We start from the raw sequence: 21,717 nt of genomic DNA on the forward strand, positions 1-21,717 counted from the left end.
GCCATGATCTTAGTTTTCTGAATGTTGAGTTTTAGGACAGCTTTTTCATTCTCCTCTTTCACTTTTTAAGTCTGAGTTTGGCAATAAGAAGTTCATGATCTGAGCCACAGTCAGCTCCCGGTCTTGTTGACTCTATAGAGCTTCTCCATCTTTGGCTGCAAAGAATATAATCAATCTAATTTCAGTGTTGACTATCTGGTGATGTCCATGTGTAGAGTCTTCTCTTGTGTTGTTGGAAAAGGGTGTTTGCTGTGACCAGTGCATTCTCTTGGCAAAACCTATTAGCCTTTGCCCTGCTTTATTCTGTACTACAAGGCCAAATTTGCCTGTTACTCCAGGTGTTTCTTGACTTCCTACTTTTGCATTCAAATGCCCTATAACGAAAAGGACATCTTTTCTGAGTGTCAGTTCTAGACGGTCTTGTACGTCTTCATAGAACTATTCAACTTCAGCTTCTTCAGCATTACTGGTAGGGTCATAGACTTGGATTAATGTAATATTGAATGGTTTTCCTTGAAAATGAACAGAGGTCATTGTGTCATTTTTGAGATTGCATCCAAGTACTGCATTTCGGACTCTCTTGTTGACTATGATGGCTACTCCATTTCTTCTAAGGAATTCTTGCCCAGAGTAGTAGATATAATGGTCATCTGAATTAAATTCACCCATTCCAGGCCATTTTAGTTTGCTGATTCCTAAAATATTGATGTTCACTCTTGCTATCTCCTGTTTAACCACTTCCAATTTGCCTTGATTCATGGACCTAACATTCCAGGTTCCTATGCAATATTGCTCTTTACAGCATTGGACCTTGCTTCCATCTCCAGTCACATCCACAACTGGGTGTTGTGTTGCTTTTGCTCTGTCTCTTCTTTCCTTCTGGAGTGATTTCTCCACTGATCTCTTGTAGCATATTGGGCACCTACTGACCTGGAGAGTTCATCTTTCAGTGTCCTATTTTTTTGGCTTTTCACACTGTTCATGGGGTTCTCAAGGCAAGAATACTGAAGTGTTTTGCCATTCCCTTCTCCAGTGGACCACATTTTATCAGAACTCTCCACCATGACCCGTCCATCGTGGGTGGCCCTATATGGCATGGCTCATAATTTCGTTGAGTTAGACAAGGCTGTGGTTCATGTGATTAAATTGGTGAGTGGTGGCTGCATGGCACTAGAGCAACGAACAGCCAAGAGGAGATACCCCAAGTCCAAGGTCAGAGAAACACCAGTAAGATGGTAGGCTCTGGAGCAGCTGTGAGGAGATATCCCACATCCAAGGGCAAAGAAGAAGCCTCAGCAAGATGGTAGGAGGGGAAATTCACATTTAGAATCAAATCCCATTCCTACTAGAGATGCTCAGAGGGTTCAAACAAATCTTGTGCACACCAGGACCCAGAGATCCCACAGAGACTGAGACAGAACTGTGTGCATCTCCTGTGGAGGTACAGGTCAGCAGTAGACTACCACGGGGACAGGGGCTCTGGGTACAACAGATTTGGGTATGGCATAAGCCCTTTTGGAGGAGGTCGCCATTAATCCCACCATAGAGCTGCCAGAACTTACACAGGACAGGGAAACAGACTCTTGGAGGACACAAACAAAACCTTATGTACCAGGACCCAGGAGAAAGGAACAGTGACTCCACAAGAGACTGACCCAGACTTGCCTGTGAGTGTCCAGGAGTCTCCAGTGGAGACGTGGGTCAGTGGTGGCCTGCTGCGTGGTTAGGGGCACTGAGTGTAGCAGTGCATGCATGGGATCTTTTGAAGGAGGTCACCATTATCTTCATTATCTCCACCATAGTTTGGTCCCAGGTAAATAGCAGGGAGGGAACACAACACAGAAAACTGGATTAAAGATTTACTGAGCATGGCCCCACGCATCAGCACAAGACCCAGTTTCCCCCTCAGTCAGTCTCTCCCATCAGGAAGCTTGCATAAGGAGTTTTTAGTTCCCAGTTAATAGCATTATACTAATGTCCATGTCTTAGTTTTGGTAAATGTAACATACGATGTAAAATATTAACAATGGGGGAAGCTGGGTGAAGGGTGTAAGGTCCAAGCTATATGTGCAGTTTTTAACACATCTAAAAATAATTCAAAGTAAGATGTTAAAAGCTTTGTAATGTCAGAAAGTAAAGAAGTGATCAAGGGGCAAAAGGTTAGGAGCATATCAAAGGATTACAGGTGCCTAGCTGGAAGAGTATCCATGGGCACAGCTGGAACTGTGAGCACCAACATATACATAATGCAGTGATGGATCATAAACCAATGTAAAAAATAAATATCCATGAATCCATATTGTTAACTATTAAATCATAAATAGATGGGAAAAAAGAGGAAATTTTCCCATGCAGAAGACTCCCTAACAATTTATATAAATGCTTTTCTCTCCAATAGGTGTTTTTTAACTCCCAAACCCACGCAAGGGCTGATAAGGGCTACACTTGCAATTTACTTTCAAGGGGTAAATAATGGAAAAAACAGGAGTAACTTTATTTTTTAGAAAAATCTAGCAAACACTTGCCTCAACAATATGATCAAGGTCAGCATAATCAGTGATAAGACATGTTGATAACATTTACTCTTGATATACAAAAAGAATGCTATCTTACTACTACTGTCTATCTCCCAGAAACCCATGACCCAGATTAAATTATCAGAAAAATATCAGACAAACCCCAGTTAAGGGACATTCTATAAAATACCTGACAACTACACCTGAAAACTGCCAAAGTCATCAAAACAAAGACAATCTGAGAAACTGTAACAATCAAGAAGAATTTAAGGTGACATGAAAGCAAAATCCCAGGGATGGTGGAGCCTGGTGGGCCCATCTATGGGGTCGCAAAGAGTCGGACATGACTGAAGCGACTTAGCAGCAGCAGCAGAAAGCAAAATATATTATTCTGGATGAGACTCTGCAACAGAAAAAGAATAATAAGAAACTAGTGAAGTTTGAATAAAGTTTTTTCCTTAGTCATGATAAACATCCCATAAGAAGTTAGAAGCTAACAATCTAACAGACAGATTAAGGGAAATATAGGAATTCTGTACTGACATTTTGCATTTTCAGTAAATCTAAAACCATCATAAAATTAAAGGTCTATTTTTAAGGTTAAAAGCAATTAATGTTTATATATAAATAAATATATATAAACATTAAATATTGGATGGATTTTCCTTAGCATCTTTTATGCTGGGATCTTGCAGCCCCCTGCTATGTGCCCACAGATGAAAATAACCACAGGATTCATTTCTCTAGAAAAGTTTCATTCTTTTCTTATATGATATTATACATGTTTCAATGCCATTCTCCCAAAAGGAGTTCTCAGATTAAAAAAAAAAAAGTTTCATTCTTTAATGGAGTTACTTTCGTTTGGTTTTATTTACATCCTTGTCTTTCTGGTGGGTTTTTCAAAATCTATCTGGCTCAATCAGTAAAGAATCTGCCTGCAATGCAGGAGACCTGGGTTTGATCCCTGGGTTGGGAAGATCCCATTGAGGAGGACATGGCAACCCACTCAAGTATTCTTGCCTGGAGAATCCCCATGGACAGAGGAGCCTGGTGGGCTACAGTCCACAGGGTCACACAGTCGGACCCGACTTAGCAACTAAGCACATGTTTTTGAAGCTTATCTGACAAGCAATCATTGTTAAGTTTCTTGTGACTTCAAACATCCTAAACCGATCAGAAGCCACATTTACACTTTTAACTGATATTTTCATCACTAGAGACATTCACAGGTAGATTAAAGCAACTTTTTTGAATGCCTCAGATAGAAGTCTAAACTAAAAGCTGAAATAGATAACCTCTGAGGATTCCTTTTATTTCTCACTTGTACTAAATGAAAGGACAACAGATTAAGAACTAAACATTGGATCCTTCACCAGTTCATTGATTTAGATGGCTTCCTCTTCTTGAAATTATTATGGTATTTGATAGCTTCTGCAGACCAAATATCCATCTACATCTTTGATAGATATTTTAAATATGTGGCTGAGTAATACTCCATTGTGTATATGTACCATAGCTTTCTCATCCATTCATCTGCTGATGGACATTACTCAGCCATTAAAAAGAATACATTTGAATCAGTTCTAATGAGGTGGATGAAACTGGAGCCTATTATACAGAGTGAAGTAGGCCAGAATGAAAAACACCAATACAGTATACTAACGCATATATATGGAATTTAGAAAGATGGTAACAATAACCCTGTGTGCGAGACAGCAAAAGAGACACTGATGTATAGAACAGTCTTATGGACTCTGTGGGAGAGGGAGAGGGAGAGGGTGGGAAGATTTGGGAGAATGGCATTGAAACATGTAAAATATCATGTATGAAACGAGATGCCAGTCCAGGTTCGATGCACGATACTGGATGCTTGGGGCTAGTGCACAGGGACGACCCAGAGGGGTGGTATGGGGAGGGAGGAGGGAGGAGGGTTCAGAATGGGGAACACATGTATACCTGTGGCAGATTCATTTTGATATTTGGCAAAACTAATACAATTATGTAAAGTTTAAAAATAAAATAAAATTAAAAAAAATTAAATATGTGGAAATCTCACAGTATACTTTCCCCTTATTCTTTCACTTTTCTTCAATTTTCTCACCTTAATTGATCAGATGCTGCTATCCACAACATAGGCAAGTAGTTATGAATATTTAACAGTCATATTTAATATTTGATGCAACATGGAATATAGGGAAAGACATGCAAGACCTGACATGGAGTTTTTAATTTCTTTCAACTTAATTATCTGCAAAATGGAAGAAATAACACCTATTAGAGAATAAAAAGAAAAATTATATAAAATAATGTATAAAAATACCTGGTGTCACATTCAGAGTAAAATCTGGCACTCCACTCCAGTACTCTTGCCTGGGAAATCCCATGGACGGAGGAGCCTGGTAGTCTATGGGGTAGCAAACAGTCAGACACGACTGAGCAACTTCACTTTCACTTTTCACTTTCATGCACTGGAGAAGGAAATGGCAACCCACTCCAGTATTCTTGCCTGGAGAATCCCAGGGATGGGAGCCTTGGTGGGCTGCCATCTATGGGGTCACAGAGTTGGACCCAACTGATATGACTTAGCATCAGCAGCAGCAGCAGACCCTTAAACCTCCTTAGTGGATCACAATTTTACTGTGGTGAAACAGCATGTGTAACTCAATTTAGCTATGAGCCATGCCACACAGGGCCATCCAACAAGGGCAGGTCACAGTGAAGAGTTCTGGCAAAATGTGGTTCACTGGAGAATGACATGGCAATCTACTCCAGTATTCTTGCCATGAGAACCTCATGAACTGTATGAAAAGACAAAAAGTTATGACACCAGAAGATGAGCCCTCATGTCAGAAGGTGTCCAATATGCTACTGGGGAAGAGTAGAGGGCCATTACTAACTGCTCCAGAAAGAATAAAGTAACTGCATCAAAGCAGAAATGATGGTCAGTTGTGGACATATGGTGGTGAAAGTAAAGTACAATGCTGTTAAGAACAATACTGCATAGGAACGTGGAATATTAGGTCCATACATCAAGGTAAATTGGGCATGGTCAAGCAGGAAATGGAAAGATTAAACATCAAAATCTTTGGAACCAGTGAAGTAAAATGGATAGAAATGGGATACTTTAATTTAGATGACCATTATATCTACTACTGTGAGCAAGAATCCCTTAGAAGAAATGGAATAGCCATCACAGTCAACAAAAGAGTCTGAAAAGCAGTACTTGGGTACAACCTCAAAAACAACAGAATGGTCTTGATTAGTTTCCAAGGCAAACCATTCAATATCACAGTAATCCAAGTCTATGCCCCAAATATTAATGCCAAAGAAACGGATGTTCAGTGGTTCTATGAAGACCTACAAGACCTTCTAGATCTAACACCAAAAAAAAGATGTCCTTTTCATCATAGGGGACTTGAAGGCAAAAGTAAGAAGTCAAGAGATACGTGGAGTAACAGGCAAGTTTGGCCTTTGGATACAAAATGAGGCAGGGCAAAGGCTAACAGATTTTAATAGCATGTCAAGAGAACCTGCTGGTCATAGCAGAGGCCCTTTTCCAACAAACCAAGAGATGACTCTACATGTAGATATCACCAGATGGTCAATATCTACATCAGACTGATTATATTCTTTGCAGCTAAACATAGAGAGGTTCTATACAGTCAGTAAATATAAGACCTGGTGTTGACTGTGTCTCAGATATTGAGCCTTATTGCAAAATTCATGCTTAAATGGAAGAAAGTATGTAAAACCACAAGGACATTCAGGTATGACCTAAATCAAATTCCTTATGATTATACAGTGGAGGTGATCAATAGATTCAAGGGATTTGATATGGTAGACAGAGTGCCTGAAGAACTATGGATGAAATTATGTAACATTATACAGGAAGCAGTGACCCAAACCATCCCCAAAAAAAGAAATGCAAGAAGGAAAAGCAATTGTCTGAGGAGACTTTAGAAATAGCTGAGAAAAGATGAGAAGTGAAAGGTGAGAAAGAAAGGGAAAGATATATCCAACTGAATGCAGAATTCCAGAGAATAGCAAGGAGAGATAAGAAGTCCTTCCTAAATGAACAGTGCAAAGTTATAGAGCAAAAAAAAATAGAATGAGAAAGAGTAGAGTTCTCTTCAAGAAAATCAGAGACATCAAGGAAACATTTCATGCAAGGATGGGGTGGGCCTTAGGAAGCATTACTACAACCAAAGGTAGTGATTTGATGTTGTTCAGTTGCTAAGTCATGTCTGACTCTTTGCAACCCCGTTAACTGCAGCAAGCCAGGCTTCCCTGTCCTTCACTGTCTTCTTGAGTTTGCTGAAATTCATGTCAACTGAGTCCGAACTCCAGTTGAGCTATTTAAAATGCTAAAATATGATGCTCTTAGAGTGCTGCACTCAGTAGGTCAGCCAATTTGGAAAACTTAGCAGTTACCACAGGACTGGAAAAGGTCAGATTTCATGCCAATCCTAAAGAAGGGCAACGCCAAAGAATGTTCAAACTCACATACAGCTGTGCTCATTTCACATGCCAGCAAGGTTATGCTCAAAATCCTTCAAGCCAGGCTTCAGCAGTATGTAAATCAAGAACTTTCAGATGTACAAGATGGGTTTCAAAGAGGCAGAACAACCAGAAATCAAATCGCAAATATTCATTGAATTATGATGAAAGCAAGGGAGTTCCAGAAAAACATCTCCTTCTGCTTCATTGACTGTGCTAAAACTTTTGACTGTGTGGATCACAACAAACTGTGGAAAATTCTTAAAGAGATGGGAGTACCAGACCTTACCTGTCTCCTGAGAAACCGAGAGAAGAGTCAAAAGCAACAGAACTGGACATGAAAAAACAGACTGGTCTAAAACTGGGAAAGGAGTATGAAAAGGCTGTATATTGTCAGTCTGTTTAACTTCTATACAGAGTACATCATGTGAAATGCCAATCTGGGTGAATCACAAGTTGGAATCAAGATGGCTGGAAGAAATATTAACAACTTCATATATGTAGATGACACCACTCTAATGGCAGAAAGGGAAGAGAATTTAAACAGACTCTTGATGAGGGTGAAAAAGAAGAGTGAAATAGATGTCTTAAAACTCAACATTCAAAAAACTAAGATCATGGCACCTGGTCCCATCACCTCATGAAAAACAGAAGGGAAAAAAGTGGAAGCAGTGACAAGTTTTATTTTCTTGGGCTCCAAAATCACTACAGATGGTGACTGCAGCCATGAAGTTAAAAGATGCTTACTCCTTGGAAGAAAAACTATGACAAACATAGATAGCATGTTAAAAAGAAGACACATTACTTTGCTGACAAAGATCCATATAGTCAAACCTATGGTTTTTCCAGGAGTCACGTATGGTTGTGAAATTTGGATCAAAAAGAAAGCTGAGCACCAAAGAATTGATGGTTTCGAATTGTGGTGCGGAAGAAGACTCTTATTAAGAGTCCCTCAGACAGGAAGGAGATCAAACCAGTCAATCCTAAAAGAAATCAGTCCTGAATATTCACTGGAGGAACTGTTGCTGAAGCTCCAATACTTTGGCCACCTGATGTGAAGTGCCGACTCATTGAAAAAGACACTGATGCTGGTACAGATTGAAGGCAAAAGGAGATGGATGCTGGTAAAGATTGAAGGCAAAAGAGGGTGAGAGAGGTTGAGATGCTTAGTTAGCATTACCAACTCAATGAACGTGAACTTGAACAAACTGCAGGAGATAATGGAGGACAGAGGAGGCCGCGCTTGCAAAGAGTTGGGCATTACTTAGCAAATGAACAACAATAAAATCTTTAAGCGCATTAACTTCAGTGTATCACACAATTATTACATTCCACATGCTTGGTGACTTACATGCCTTATTTCCTCTGTTCAGCAGAACAACCCTGTGGGTAGAAACTAATAACTTTTTCAGTATTATTGAGGAAACCAACACTCTCAGAGGTCACTTGCCTTCAGGTGACGTAGCAGGAAAATACAGCAAAACAAATAACTCCAGGATGGACTTGTAATCACAGTTCTTTATTGTGCTGTATATAATGTTATTACAGTCTGTCTCTTTTATTGTTCTCTGAAGTAAGATGGACTTGCTCTGACCTGAATTCTACTCTAAACAGTTTTGTATCATTAGAGGAAGATTCTAGCATATGACTATGAAATTTTCCCCTGTTCTGTCACTAAACAATTATTCCCTACCTTTTTCTTGTACCCCTCTAATGATCAGAGAGCTCCTTCTTTCCTGTTCTTCAGTACTTTCTTCATCATCTCCTTGGCCCTTTTAACAAAAGTCACCTCTCTGTCTTGGCTCATAATTTTACCTCCTCTTTTGATTATTTCCTTCTCGTCAGCTGTCAGTTTGTATCTACAGCACTGTCTGAAGAGAAAGCCTCATTCTAGCAAAAGATTCACTGAAATCTTCACTTAGTCTCAAGGACAGAGAGCTAACTAACGATTTCTGAATTCATAATACCCAATTTGCCCAAATAAGAAACAAAACTTTGAATAACTATGGTGTCACAGTGGTTAAAGCAGTAACCTTATTGTATATACAGCAGCATGAATGCAAAGGTAGTGATATTTGCAACCGATAGCACATCTCAGGAGGCAAAAGTAACAGGACAGACTGAAATGCAGTGGAAATAGAAATATTGTACAACTTATATTCAGAAATATTTAAATAAAAGTTTCTGGTTGAAAAAAAATAATAAAAATGTTAATAATGATGCCCAAGGTAGCTGTCTCAATTCATCTGCATTTCCTAAAGTGAATTTTGAGTGAATAAGAAAGCAAAAAAAAGCAGCCCTGGCACACAATGCAATGTAAAATCATACTCTTTTCAAATGCTTTGAACCTACAGATGACACAAAAATAACCAACTCTCTTCTGGGCAGGCTGAGCATTAAAAAAAAAAATCATAAACAATGGCAAATAAAAGAAGAGGAGGAGTAACAGAGCTGTAGTCCAGTCTGAAGAGGTATCCTTCAATCTATAATTTACTAAGGTCTGATTAGGTATCAGGCATTGCTTATATACATATTATCTTATCTAATCCTCACAACAGTATAAGACATGACATTTTAAACACACGTTCAGATAAAGAAAATGAGTTATAGACTGTTCTATACCAAGCCCTAGATCATTATTCATTTGGGAAATGCTACTTATAGTCATGGTGCAATACAGTTGCATACCCAATAGGGTGGTTATGGAGAAGGCAATGGCACCCCACTCCAGTACTCTTGCCTGGAAAATCCCATGGATGGAGGAGCCTGGAAGGCTGCAGTCCATGGGGTCGCAAAGGGTCCTACACGACTGAGGGACTTCACTTTCATTTTTCACTTTCATGCATTGGAGAAGGAAATGGCAACCCGCTCCAGTGTTCTTGCCTGGAGAATCCCAGGGACGGGGAAGCCTGGTGGGCTGCCGTCTAAGGGGGTCACACAGAGTTGGACATGACAGAAGTGAGTTAGCAGCAGCAGCAGCAGCAGCAGAAGGATGGTTAAAATTTAAAAGATGGAAAATACCAAATATTATTGTTGATGTGGAATAACTAGACTTTTTTTATGTTGGGAAGTTTCTTTATGAGGTAAAATATACTGCTACCCTAAGACCTTTCATTTGAATTCCTAAATATTTTACCTAAGAGAAGTGAAAACATTTGCTCATGAAAAGAATTGTGAAATAATTCTATAGTAGTTTTATTTATAGAAGCCCAAACCTCTAAAGAAATGCATATCAACAAGAGAATTGCTATATCAATTGTAGTACATTTGCACTGTGAAACATTATTGTAGCAGCTAAAAAAGAACAAGTGACAAATTCTACAATAAAGGTAAACCACAGCAAACATTATTTTTGGTGAAAGATGATGATGTACAATATATGATTCTATTCACACGAATAAGGAAAATCTAATATAAAGTGATAGAAAGTCAGAACAGGCTTTGCTTGTGATATGGGGAATAACTGAAAAGGGGTTTGAGGGAGCTTTCTAGCATGATGGAAGTGTCATATATCTTGAGTGGGTAAAGGTTGTAAGCTCATACATTTATCAGAACTTACTGAACTATATAATTCTTTTCTATGCCTTTCACTTTCAATTTTGTAAAATTTTCATCCATTGGAAAAAAAAAATCAATAGCAAGTTCTTGGCATGTAATGTACAACATGCTGACCATAGTTAACAATACTGTATTATATATTTATTGTATATTTAAAAGTTGCTAAGAAAGTAAATAGATCTTAAAAGTTCTCACCAAAAATATAAAGTTCTAACTATGTGAGGTGATGGATGTGTTAGCTAACATTATTATGGTAATCATTTCACAATATATACACATATCAAATCATTAGGTATACATCTTAAATTTGCAAAACATTATATGTCAATTATATTTCAGTGAAGCTGAGGGAAAAGTGATAAAGCATGTGAATGATACTCAATAATGGTCAGTCATTGCTAGTTTCATCTAACACTTGGTATGGGGTGGGAGAGGAGCTGTGTTAAAGATGTTAAATTAATTCCTCAAGTGAGTCAAGAACAAAACCAGAAGGGACAGCAGTTACCCCTCCTTCCACAATTTCTTCCATCCATTAAACAACAACTGGACTATCCCTATACACACTGACTCTTATAAGCCTATTAAAACAAATATTTTCTTATCTCTTTCATTGGAAAATAAAGTGTTTCTCTAATTTTGACACTTTATTCAGCAAAAATACACAAAAAGTAGTTTTAAAATTAATACCAATATTGACATCTCATTTTACTTATTAGGCAATTCTTTATTCAGAAGCATTGTTACTCTCAAACAATACTATATCAAAAATATAGTAACTGCCATTAAGTCAGAAAGTATTTTCAGTCAAAGATGTTGATAGAAAACATTTATAAAAGAGGCAAATTTTAAGCCCTATTATTCTCTACATAGTGGGTTTGCTGCAATGATGATTAAAAGAGATAAAAATGTCAGACATTACATTCAATAACTGTATGAAATTTTTAAAAGTGAAGGAAGAAGGAAAGATGGAAATTAAAATGTGTTGTTCTACTTACCTATGAAAAATTGCAAATTAAAGATTATAAAACTAATAGATGAGGGAAAAGATGTCCTGGTCAGTAAAGCCAGATGGATCACTTAACCAAACACTTTGAACGGTGGAGAAACATACCACATCTAAATTTCAGTACTGTTTTATAGCACTTTACTACGTATCCAAAGGATATCTGTTTATTATAAATAGTTCAAACAACATAAAAATGTCAATGACCAATGTAAAACAATCTCTTCTCAAGGGGTAAGATCCCCTTGGAACATATCAAGAGTGGTAGGTAGAAAAAGACATCAAGGAAACTTTCATTTTGAGGAAATAACTATTGGGCTCAAGCTAAAATCTTGGATTAGTGATTCAATTTGAGTCTATGTGAAAAATTCCAGCCAAGAATTCTCACATGCTGAAAATTCTTGATCATCTAAATATTATCCACTTATCCAGATGTGGTATTGCTAGATTGTTGTAAGAATATTTTAACTTCTTGAAGAATTTCCATCCTGTTTTCCAACATGACTATATCAGTTTACATTCCCACTGATAGTATACTAGACTTTCATTTCTTCCACACCCTCACTAGCATTGTTATCTCTTGGCATTTCAAAAATAGCCATCCTAATAAGTGTGAGATAAGATCTCATTATAGTTTTGACTTGCATTTCTCTGATGATTAGTAATGTTGAGCACCTTTTCTTATACATGTTGTCCATTTGTATGTCTTTTGAGAATTGTCTATGCAAGTCTTTTGCCCTTGTTTTTATTGTATCCTTTGCTTTTTAGCTATTGAGTCATATGGCTCACTGTATATTTTGAATATTAACACCTTATTGAATATGTGGCTTGCAAATACTTCCTCCAATTCCACAAACTAATTTTCATTTTGTTGATGCTTTCTTTTGCTATGTGGAAGATTTCCTTTGATATAATTTCATTGTAATTATTTTAAAATTGTTGTCTTTGAGTGTCAAATACAAAAAAAAAAATAATTGGGAAGACCAAAGTCAGTGAGATTATCCACCACTTTCCTCCACTTCCTGCTGGGGGTTTTTAATTTCAGGCAGGTCCTACATTTAAGTCTTTAATACATTTGGATTGATTTTTGTGCATGCTGTAACATAGGGGGCTAGTTTCTCCAATACCATTTACACCCTTATTTCATTTACTGAAAATTAATTGACTACATAGGCATGGGTTCATTTTTGGGTTCTCTATTCTGTTCCATTGATCTAAGTGCATGTTTTTATGGAATTACCATACTGTTTTGATTACTACAGCTTTGCAATATACAGCTGACCCTTGAACAATATGAGTTTGAACTGTGATGTTGCACTTATACACAGACATTTTTCAATAAAATATATAATACTATCTGATTTATGGTTGGTTGAATCAGTGGGTGCAGTCTCATGGATGCAAAGGATCATCTGTAGAATTATACTCAGATTTTCAACTGCAAAGATGATTTCTTGAATCTGACACCAAAAGCAAAAGAAAATAAAGCAAAAATAAATAAATGGGACTATATTAAACTAAACACCTTCTGAACAGCAAAGGAAACCATCAACAACATGAAAATACAACCTACTGAATAGGGGGAAATATTTTCAAATTATATATCTGATAAGGGGTTAATACTCAAAATATATAAAGAACTCAAACAACTCAATTGCAAAAAAAAAAAAAAAAAACCCAAAGAGTCCAATTAAAGATGAACAATACATTTAAATAGACAGGTTTCCAAAGATGACAGACAGATGGCCAATAGACACAAAAAGATGCTCAACTAATCAAAGAAATGCAGATCAGATCCACAGTAAGGTATCATCTCATATCTATCAGAATGGGCTATTAACAAAAAAGGCAAGAAATAAAAAGTGTTGGTGAGAATAAGGAGGAAAGGAAATCCTTGTGCACTACTGATGGGAATGTAAATTGGTGCAGGCACCATGGAAAACAGTATGCAGCTTCCTTAAAAAATGAAAAATAGAACTACCATATGACTCAGTAATTCTACTTTTAGGTATCTGAAGGAAATGAAAAGACAAACTTGAAAATAAATATGGACCCCATGTTCATTGCATCACTATTTACAATAACCATGATACATAACCACCTAAGTATACACTGGTTGATTAATGGATAAAGAAAAATAAATAAATATACATATATAGGGCATCATGCTAAATGAAACAATTCAGAGAGAGAAAGGCAAATACCATATGATCTCACTTATGTGTGGAATCTAAACAAAACAAAAGCAAAATTCAAAGAAAACAAGTTTTTAGATACAGAGTAGATTGGTGGTTTTCAGATACAGAAGAGTAGAGGTTGGGATGGGTTAAGAGAGCCAAAAGACACAAATTTCCAATTATAAAATAAATGTTGAGAGGATGTAATACACAGCATAGTGACTATAGTTAATAATACTTGATTGCACATTTGAAAGCCGCTAAGAGAGTAATCTTAAAAATTCTCATCATAAAAAAAAATAAATTTGTAACTATGTAAGTTGATAGATGTTAACTAGAGTTATTGTGGTGATCATTTTGCAGTACATACAAATATTTAATTGTTGTATACCTGAAACCAATGTAACGCTTCTGCTGCTGCTGCTAAGTTGCTTCAGTCTTGTCCGACTCTGTGCGACCCCTTGGACGGCAGCCCACCAGGCTCCCCCATCCCTGGGATTCTCCAGGCAAGAACACTGGAGTGGGTTGCCATTTCCTTCTCCAATGCATGAAAGTGAAAAGTGAAAGTGAAGTCGTTCAGTCGTGTCCGACCTTCAGCGACCCCATGGACTGCAGCCCACCAGGCTCGTCCATCCACAGGATTTTCCAGGCAGGAGTACTGGAGTGGGGTGCCATTGCCTTCTCCAAATGTAATGCTATATATCAATTATACCTCAATTAAAAATCAATATCTGAAATTATATTTAATAACATAAAATGCATGAAGTTTTAAGAGAAAAATCAGTTTAGAAAAGAGTGGAAACTATGAAGCATCAATTTTATAAAACTTAGCTCCAGATAAAGTACACATGCATATGCATTTTTAAAAAACTGTATGGGTCTACAGAAAAAAAATTGTTTTTCTTCAGTTACACATATATCTATATCATATATATTTTCTTCATTTTTCCCTTCTTTATTTTCTACATTTTACAATAAATTACTGATTCTTCTTTTGTCAGAAAAGTCAGTAAGAATATATTCCAAACCCTGGTTTCTCAAATGTTTATAATATTGGTTTCCTAAATCTGTTCTTTATATTATGGCATAGTCAGGTGCTCCAAGTAAGTATCCAGATTCAAGATTTGTTTTCTGTCACCGAAATTACCCATCTTAGTCATCTTTTCTAGTCACAGATCCTTACATTAAAATAGCTGTTCTTTCAAAGATTTCCTTCCATGGAACAATGACATCATGCAAAAATACTGAGATGAGAGATTTTAACAATTGTAATTTATGTACTAAATTCAGCAGAGGTCTTAACAGGTCTTCAACACTCTGGAAGCTCTCTAGGCTTTGTGCTCAGTACAATCCAAATTTCCTTCTTGTGGGCTCATCTTTATCTGTTAATTAAACGTGTACTCACCCTCCCAGACTTTACCCAAAAGTGAAGTTAGCTTGACTTCAGATCATAGCACTCCTAATTATGATCTGTCACATTTCTTATGGCTTTTATCATTATAATATCAATAGCAGGGACAGGAGATTCATTAGAGAGGCAGAGTAAGGACATATTCAAGTCACTGGGAGTTGATTCTGCAGATATACTTGATTGGATTCCTGCTGGGTTCTTGTGGCCCTAAGAATGCAGTTATTTTGCAGTGCTACTTTTGTGTCTATTTCACCATAATTATTTAATGTGCTAAATATAATTTTCCTAGATACATTACAATTGTGTTATTAACTAACACCACAATTTGTCCTTTGCTGGTACAATAAATTTTATTTGACTGAAACATTCTAGTTAATCATTTTGTTTGAGGAGGATCAGAGTTCCAAATCACTCTCTCTATATTCATTCCATGTCCTTCTATTGCACAAAGAGAAGGTACAAATATTGTACCGGTTTTTCCATCTCTTTCTATTGCACAAAACAGCAGAACAACTAAGAGCATGATGAAATATGAATTCCTGGGCAGCCGTTCCCCAAATGGCCACCTTAAGCAAGTTTCATCCCCTCCCACTGTAAAGTCTCACACCTCCTTCTAGGCCATTTGCTGAACTTTGAGAAGAAATTATGGCTTGAAATCCTGGAGAAGGAAATGGCAACCCACTCCAGTATTCTTGCTTGGAAAATCCTATGCATGGAGAAGCCTGACAGGCTACAGTCCATGGGGTCGCAAGGAGTTGGACATGACTGAGCGACTAACACACACACATGGCCTGAAATATGTCAAAGAATTTTAAGTTTAGTAAAGGCTGAAAATGATCATCTTGATGAGAAATATGGATAACTTTCCATACAGCAGTTTATTATAGGGTCAAGATACTTTTAGCGAAAATATGAGCTAGCAGAAATAGTATAATATTATCAAAAATGAAGGTTTAAAGGAAGATTTTTTGAGTCAAAATGAAATATTAAATCAATTAAAAAATTGCCCTGTCACAGAACCAACACATTTATTCATACTCATGTTATGACAAAACTGAGACCATCACAATTAGAAGGAAACAAATACTGACTTGCTTAAGAAGAAAATGTCTTAAACTCAGAAATTTCAAAAAATGGAAATTTATCATCCCATCTTTAGATAAACTTTCTGTCAAAGGTAGGAAATTTATCCGTCAAGATGAATGTAGGAAAGACTTTTAGCTAGGAAGGAACCTTGCACTTCATGACTTCTGTGACTTTTTTCAAACCCTAAAACTAAGAATTTATTTTCCAGTAAAACTTTCAATAATTTCTTTCATTAAAACAAAGTATTTTGGAGCCAAATGAAAAAAAAAAAAAAAAATTCGTACAAGTCAATCTTTTGTATTCCTACAGACTTCAGCGTTGAAAATGGTCCTGGAAAGAACTGAAACATCTTTAACTTGCATCTGTAGCAGGGGTTCTGTATAGAAGAGATTCTCTGGTATTGGAATAATGCATAGAGGATTAGGAGTCATACGACTGAATGACACTATAATAAATCACTTTACATCTCTGAACTTCGGTTTCCTCAACATGTTTCTCAAAATAATAGTTTGTGGCTGGCTGTCTTCCCAGTATGATAGTCAAACACTTTAAAACCATAGAAACATATAAAAAGGCAAGAAAATATAATTACATGACTTTTTTTGAAAATGAAGTTAAAGGAATACTTGATTTATGGCTATTACTAAATTAATTTCAAAGATCCCCACCTCCCATAAAGCAAAAAGATCAATCTATATCCCAAATAACTGGCATGCAATTTATAAAATCATAATATGCTTGGCTGATAATCTACTGTACCTGCAGTTTGATATCAAACATTTTTACATAATGAATACTTGATGAAAAAGTCCACTTTTATTTCTTTCTTTGATGTTTTGTTGGCTTGTACCCTGAAATTTCCCTTACAACATCTGCAAAAATAAATCAATTATGAAACCATCTGGAAGAGAGTGAAGAGAAAATACTATTTTTGAAAACTCTCCTGGCACTGGAATAGATGGCATGTCAGAACTACACCATTAACAAAGCCATTCTCATTAAGGAAGGAAGGAAGAGATTGGCATAAAGAAAAGCATGACTACTTATTATCAGACATAGTGGGGTCACATATTGATCAGAACTGAAATACACTGAGAATTCATTCCCATAAATATTTCAAACAGGAGCTGGGGTGTAGAACATCACCCTCTCTAATAAAAATACAGATTTTTAATCATTGACCTGTGCCATAGAACCAATGTCTGAGGCTTTAACCAAATCATCCACCTAGTTTGGGAAAATAAATACAAATGAATACAAATAATTCCTCAGCATGGTGACAAAATTTCTCCTCTCTCCTCTTCTGACATCCTCCCTCAAAGTCTGGGTAACTGAATTTAGAAATTTTATAAGCATTAGAAAGTAATCAATAATCAATTGCAAGCAACATAAAATGAGCAAACACTAAAAGATCTACTTATTTTCTCTGGTTAGTGTGAAAATCTCAGGACATAAATTTTTGATTTTTGTAAACCTGGCTATGCCACTGAATGACTTAATCCTAGTATGATTTACTTACATTTTTTTAGGTTCACTCATTTTAAATGGTAGAAAATCATATATCCCTTGTTGTCCTCAAATGACACCCACTGGAATCTAAGATCTACAGGAATAATTCTTATCAATTTAACTAGTCCTATTTAGTGTTCCAAAACTCTCAGCTAGTAAAATTATTCCTAAAGAAAAAAAATCCCTAGGAATAATTAAATTAAAAAACAAGAACACAACAGCAAGGCATCCATGAATGGAAAAAAAAAAAAAAACTGATAAATCAGACTTCTTTAAAATATAAAACTGCTCTACAGAAGGCATTGTTGAGAGAATGAAAAGTCATGGACTATTAAAAATTTTTTTCAAAATACATATCTGATAAAAGACTTATAAACAAAATATACAAAGAACTCTTAAAATTCAACAATAAGATATCAAACAACCAAATTAAAAATAAGCACAAGATCTGGACACATCACTAAAGAAGATATATAGATGCCAAAGAAAATATGACATAATGCCCAATAATACCATGCATGCATGCTCAGTCACATCCAAATCTTTGCCACCCCATGGACTGTAGCTCTCCAGGCTTCTCTGTTCATGGGATTGTCCAGGTAGGAATAGTGGAGTGGGTTGCCATTTCGTCCTCTAGGGGATCTTCTCTACCCAGGGATTAAACCCGCGTCTTCTGCATCTCCTGTATTGGCAGGCAGATTCTTTACCACTGAGTCACCTGGAAAGCCACTCAATATCACAGGTCATATTAAAAAAAAAAAATGAGACATCCTAACATATCCATTAGAATGGGCTAAAATGCAAAACACTGACAACAACAAATGCAGGCAGGATGTGGAAAAGTGGGAATTCTCTTCCATTGTCAGTGGTAATGCAAAATGTTATGACCAGTTTGGAAGACAGTCTGGCCATTTCTTACAAAGCTAAACAGTCTTATCATATGATCTAGAAATTTCACTCAGTGATATTTACCCAAATAAGTTGAAAATATATCTACACAAAAACCTCCACACTAATGTTTGTAGCAGCTTTGTTCAAAACTTAGAAGCAACCAAAATGTCCTTAATAGGTGAATGAATAAACTATGGTACATCTATACAATGTAATATTATTCAGTAATTCAAAGAAATTGGTTAACAAGGCACAGAAAGGAGAAACTTAAATACGAGTTGCTAAGTGAAGGAAGCCAGTCTGAGAAGAGCATACACTGTACCATTCCAACTATATGACGTTTTGGAAAAGGCAAAATGTAGAGACAGTAAAAATATCACTGTTTATTAGGGTTCAAGGGAAAGGAAGGGGGGATCTGTAGGTTGAGCAAGAGTATTCAGGTCAGTAAACTATCCCATATGATAGTGAGTGAAATTGCTCAGTTGTGTCTGACTCTTTGCGACCCCATGGACTGACATGACAATACAGTCCATGGAATTCTCCAAGCCAGAATACTGCAGTGGGTAACCTTTCCTTTCTCCGAGGGGATCTTCCCAACCCAGGGAGCAAACCCAGGTCTTCCAGCATTGCAGGCGGATTCTTTACCAGCAGAGCCACAAGGGAAGCCCAAGAACACTGGAGTGGGTACCGTATCTCTTCTCCAGCAGATCTTCCCGACCCAAGGATCGAACCAGGGTCCCCTGCATTGCAGGTAGATTCTTAACCAACTGAGCTATCAGTGAAGCCCGTATTCTGTATGATAATATAATGTCAATACATGATATCAAGCATTTCTCAAATCCCATACAACTGTACCACATCAAGATTAACTCCAATAAAACTGGAGTGTCACTTTATAATAATATGTCAATTTTGATTCAGCATTTTTAACAAATGTACCAAAATAATGCAAGATGTTAATAACAGAGGAAACTGGGAGTGACAAGGGTATACTGGGAACTCTGTTATACTCACTGCTCAATTTTTCCATAAATCTAATATTGCCCTAAAATATACAGTCTATTAATTTTAATTTAAAAAGAAAACATTTATTCAAAGATAGTTAAGGTGACTTTTCAAAGACTCAATTAGTTCAGTTCAGTCACTCAGTCGTGTCCAGCTCTTTGCGACCCCATGAACTGCAGCACACCAGGCCTCCCTGTCCATCACCAGCTCCCAGAGTCCACCCAAACCCATGTCCATTGAGTTGGTGATGCCATTCAACCATCTCATCCTCTGTCGTCCCCTTCTCCTCCTGCCCTCAATCAATTGGAAATAAAATATTCAATGGTTTGTCAAATTTATTTTTGGGTTGTATAAATGTAACCACATATTGGGTTTCCATTAAAAGCAAACTCATAAATATTACTTTCTGAAGAGATTTTAAAAATACAATGCAATTATAAGATAAAAACATTGACTACTTTATAATCAATTATAACAACATAAAATACATGTGCATTGTCTGGAAAAGGTATAAAAAATAACCCAAGTGCATTCAGTTCAGTTCAGTTCAGTTCAGTCGCTCAGTCATGTCCGACTCTTTGCGACCCCATGAATCGCAGCACGCCAGGCCTCCCTGTTCATAACCAATTCCCAGAGTCCACTCAGACTCACATCCATCGAGTCAGTGATGCCATCCAGCCATCTCATCCTCTGTCATCCCCTTCTCCTCCTGCCCCCAATCCCTCCCAGCATCAGAGTCTTTTCCAATGAGTCAACTCTTCGCATGAGGTGGCCAAAGTACTGGAGTTTCAGCTTTAGCATCATTCCTTCCGAAGAAATCCCAGGGCTGATTTCCTTCAGAATGGACTGGTTGGATCTCCTTGCAGTCCAAGGGACTCTCAAAATTTTAATCTATAAAGATATTTTTATTATAGAATGAGTTCCCTTTTAACTTTTTTATTTTAAGTAACTATAGACCAGATTTTGCAAAAATAGTACAGTGTACTTCCCAGATTTCCTCAACGGTGAAATCTTATATAACTGAAATACAATACCCAAAACAGAAAATTAACATTGGTAGAACACTGTTAACTAAGCCACAGATATTCCCCAATTTTCATGACTTTTCAGATATTATTAATATGTGTATCATTATACACAGTTTCATCCTATGAACAAACTTGTGTAATCAACACCACACCCAAAATACAGATGGCTCCAATATCACACACACACACACACACACAAAAACTGTTGGGCCATCACTACATATTAGCACACCCCGTAGCACACTCCTGCTCCGTGCCCTGCCTGTCTCTGTTGTCATGCCTGAATGTTATAGAGATGGCATCATGCACTATGAAAATTTTTGAGGCAAACCTTTTACAAAAGACATAATGTTTTTGAGATACATGATTTTACATGTATCAATAGTTAATTTCTTTTGTTCTGAGATGCCATTGTATCAATGTACTAGAATTTATTTAATCTTTCGGTTCTTGAAGGGCATTGACAGATACCTGGATTGTTTCCATATCTTGGGTATTGTGAACGCTATAATTGAACCTGAGAGTGTAGATGTCACTTGGAGATCCTGATTTCATTTTATTTGGATATTCATGCAGAAATAAGATTGCTGGATCATAGTAACTCTATTTTTAATTCTTTGAGGAGTATCCATATTGCTTTCAGTAAAAGCTGTATCAACTTACATTTCTTACAACAATGTACAAGGGCTCCTTTTATCTATATCCTTATTAACATTCATCATTTTTTTAATATTTTCTCTAACAGCCATGAGGTGATATCTCATTATGATGTTGATGTGCATTTTCCAAATGATTAACTGACACTGAGCACTTTTCCACATATCTGTGTGCCATCTTTACATCTTCTTTGGAAAAATGTCTATTCAGGAGTTATGCAAATTTTTAATTAGGTTATTTGCTTTCGTGCTATTGAGTTCCCAATATATTTTGGGTATTAACCCCTTATTAGATGTATGCTTTTCAAATATTGTTCCCTACTGTGTAAGTTCCCTGGAGGAGAAAATGGCAACCCACTCCAGTGGGTTTTTGCCTGGAA

The 21,717-nt window shown here is 36.8% G+C and overlaps 1 protein-coding gene across 1 annotated transcript in view; it reads right to left on the reverse strand.

The window, feature by feature from the left end:
* Positions 1 to 19,970: 19,970 nt before the first annotated feature.
* Positions 19,971 to 21,717, reverse strand: part of LOC147344300 (uncharacterized) — a 569,611-nt gene continuing 567,864 nt past the window's right edge. Inside the window, exon 11 of the mRNA XM_086379320.1 lies at positions 19,971 to 20,544. The gene's annotated coding sequence lies outside the window, so the exon portion shown is untranslated. The remainder of the gene's footprint in view (positions 20,545 to 21,717) is intronic.

Source organism: Bos grunniens, chromosome 26, assembly GCF_055505025.1.
Source record: "Bos grunniens cultivar Pamir isolate PY7600 chromosome 26, Bosgru_T2T1.0, whole genome shotgun sequence".
Lineage (NCBI taxonomy): Eukaryota > Metazoa > Chordata > Mammalia > Artiodactyla > Bovidae > Bos > Bos grunniens.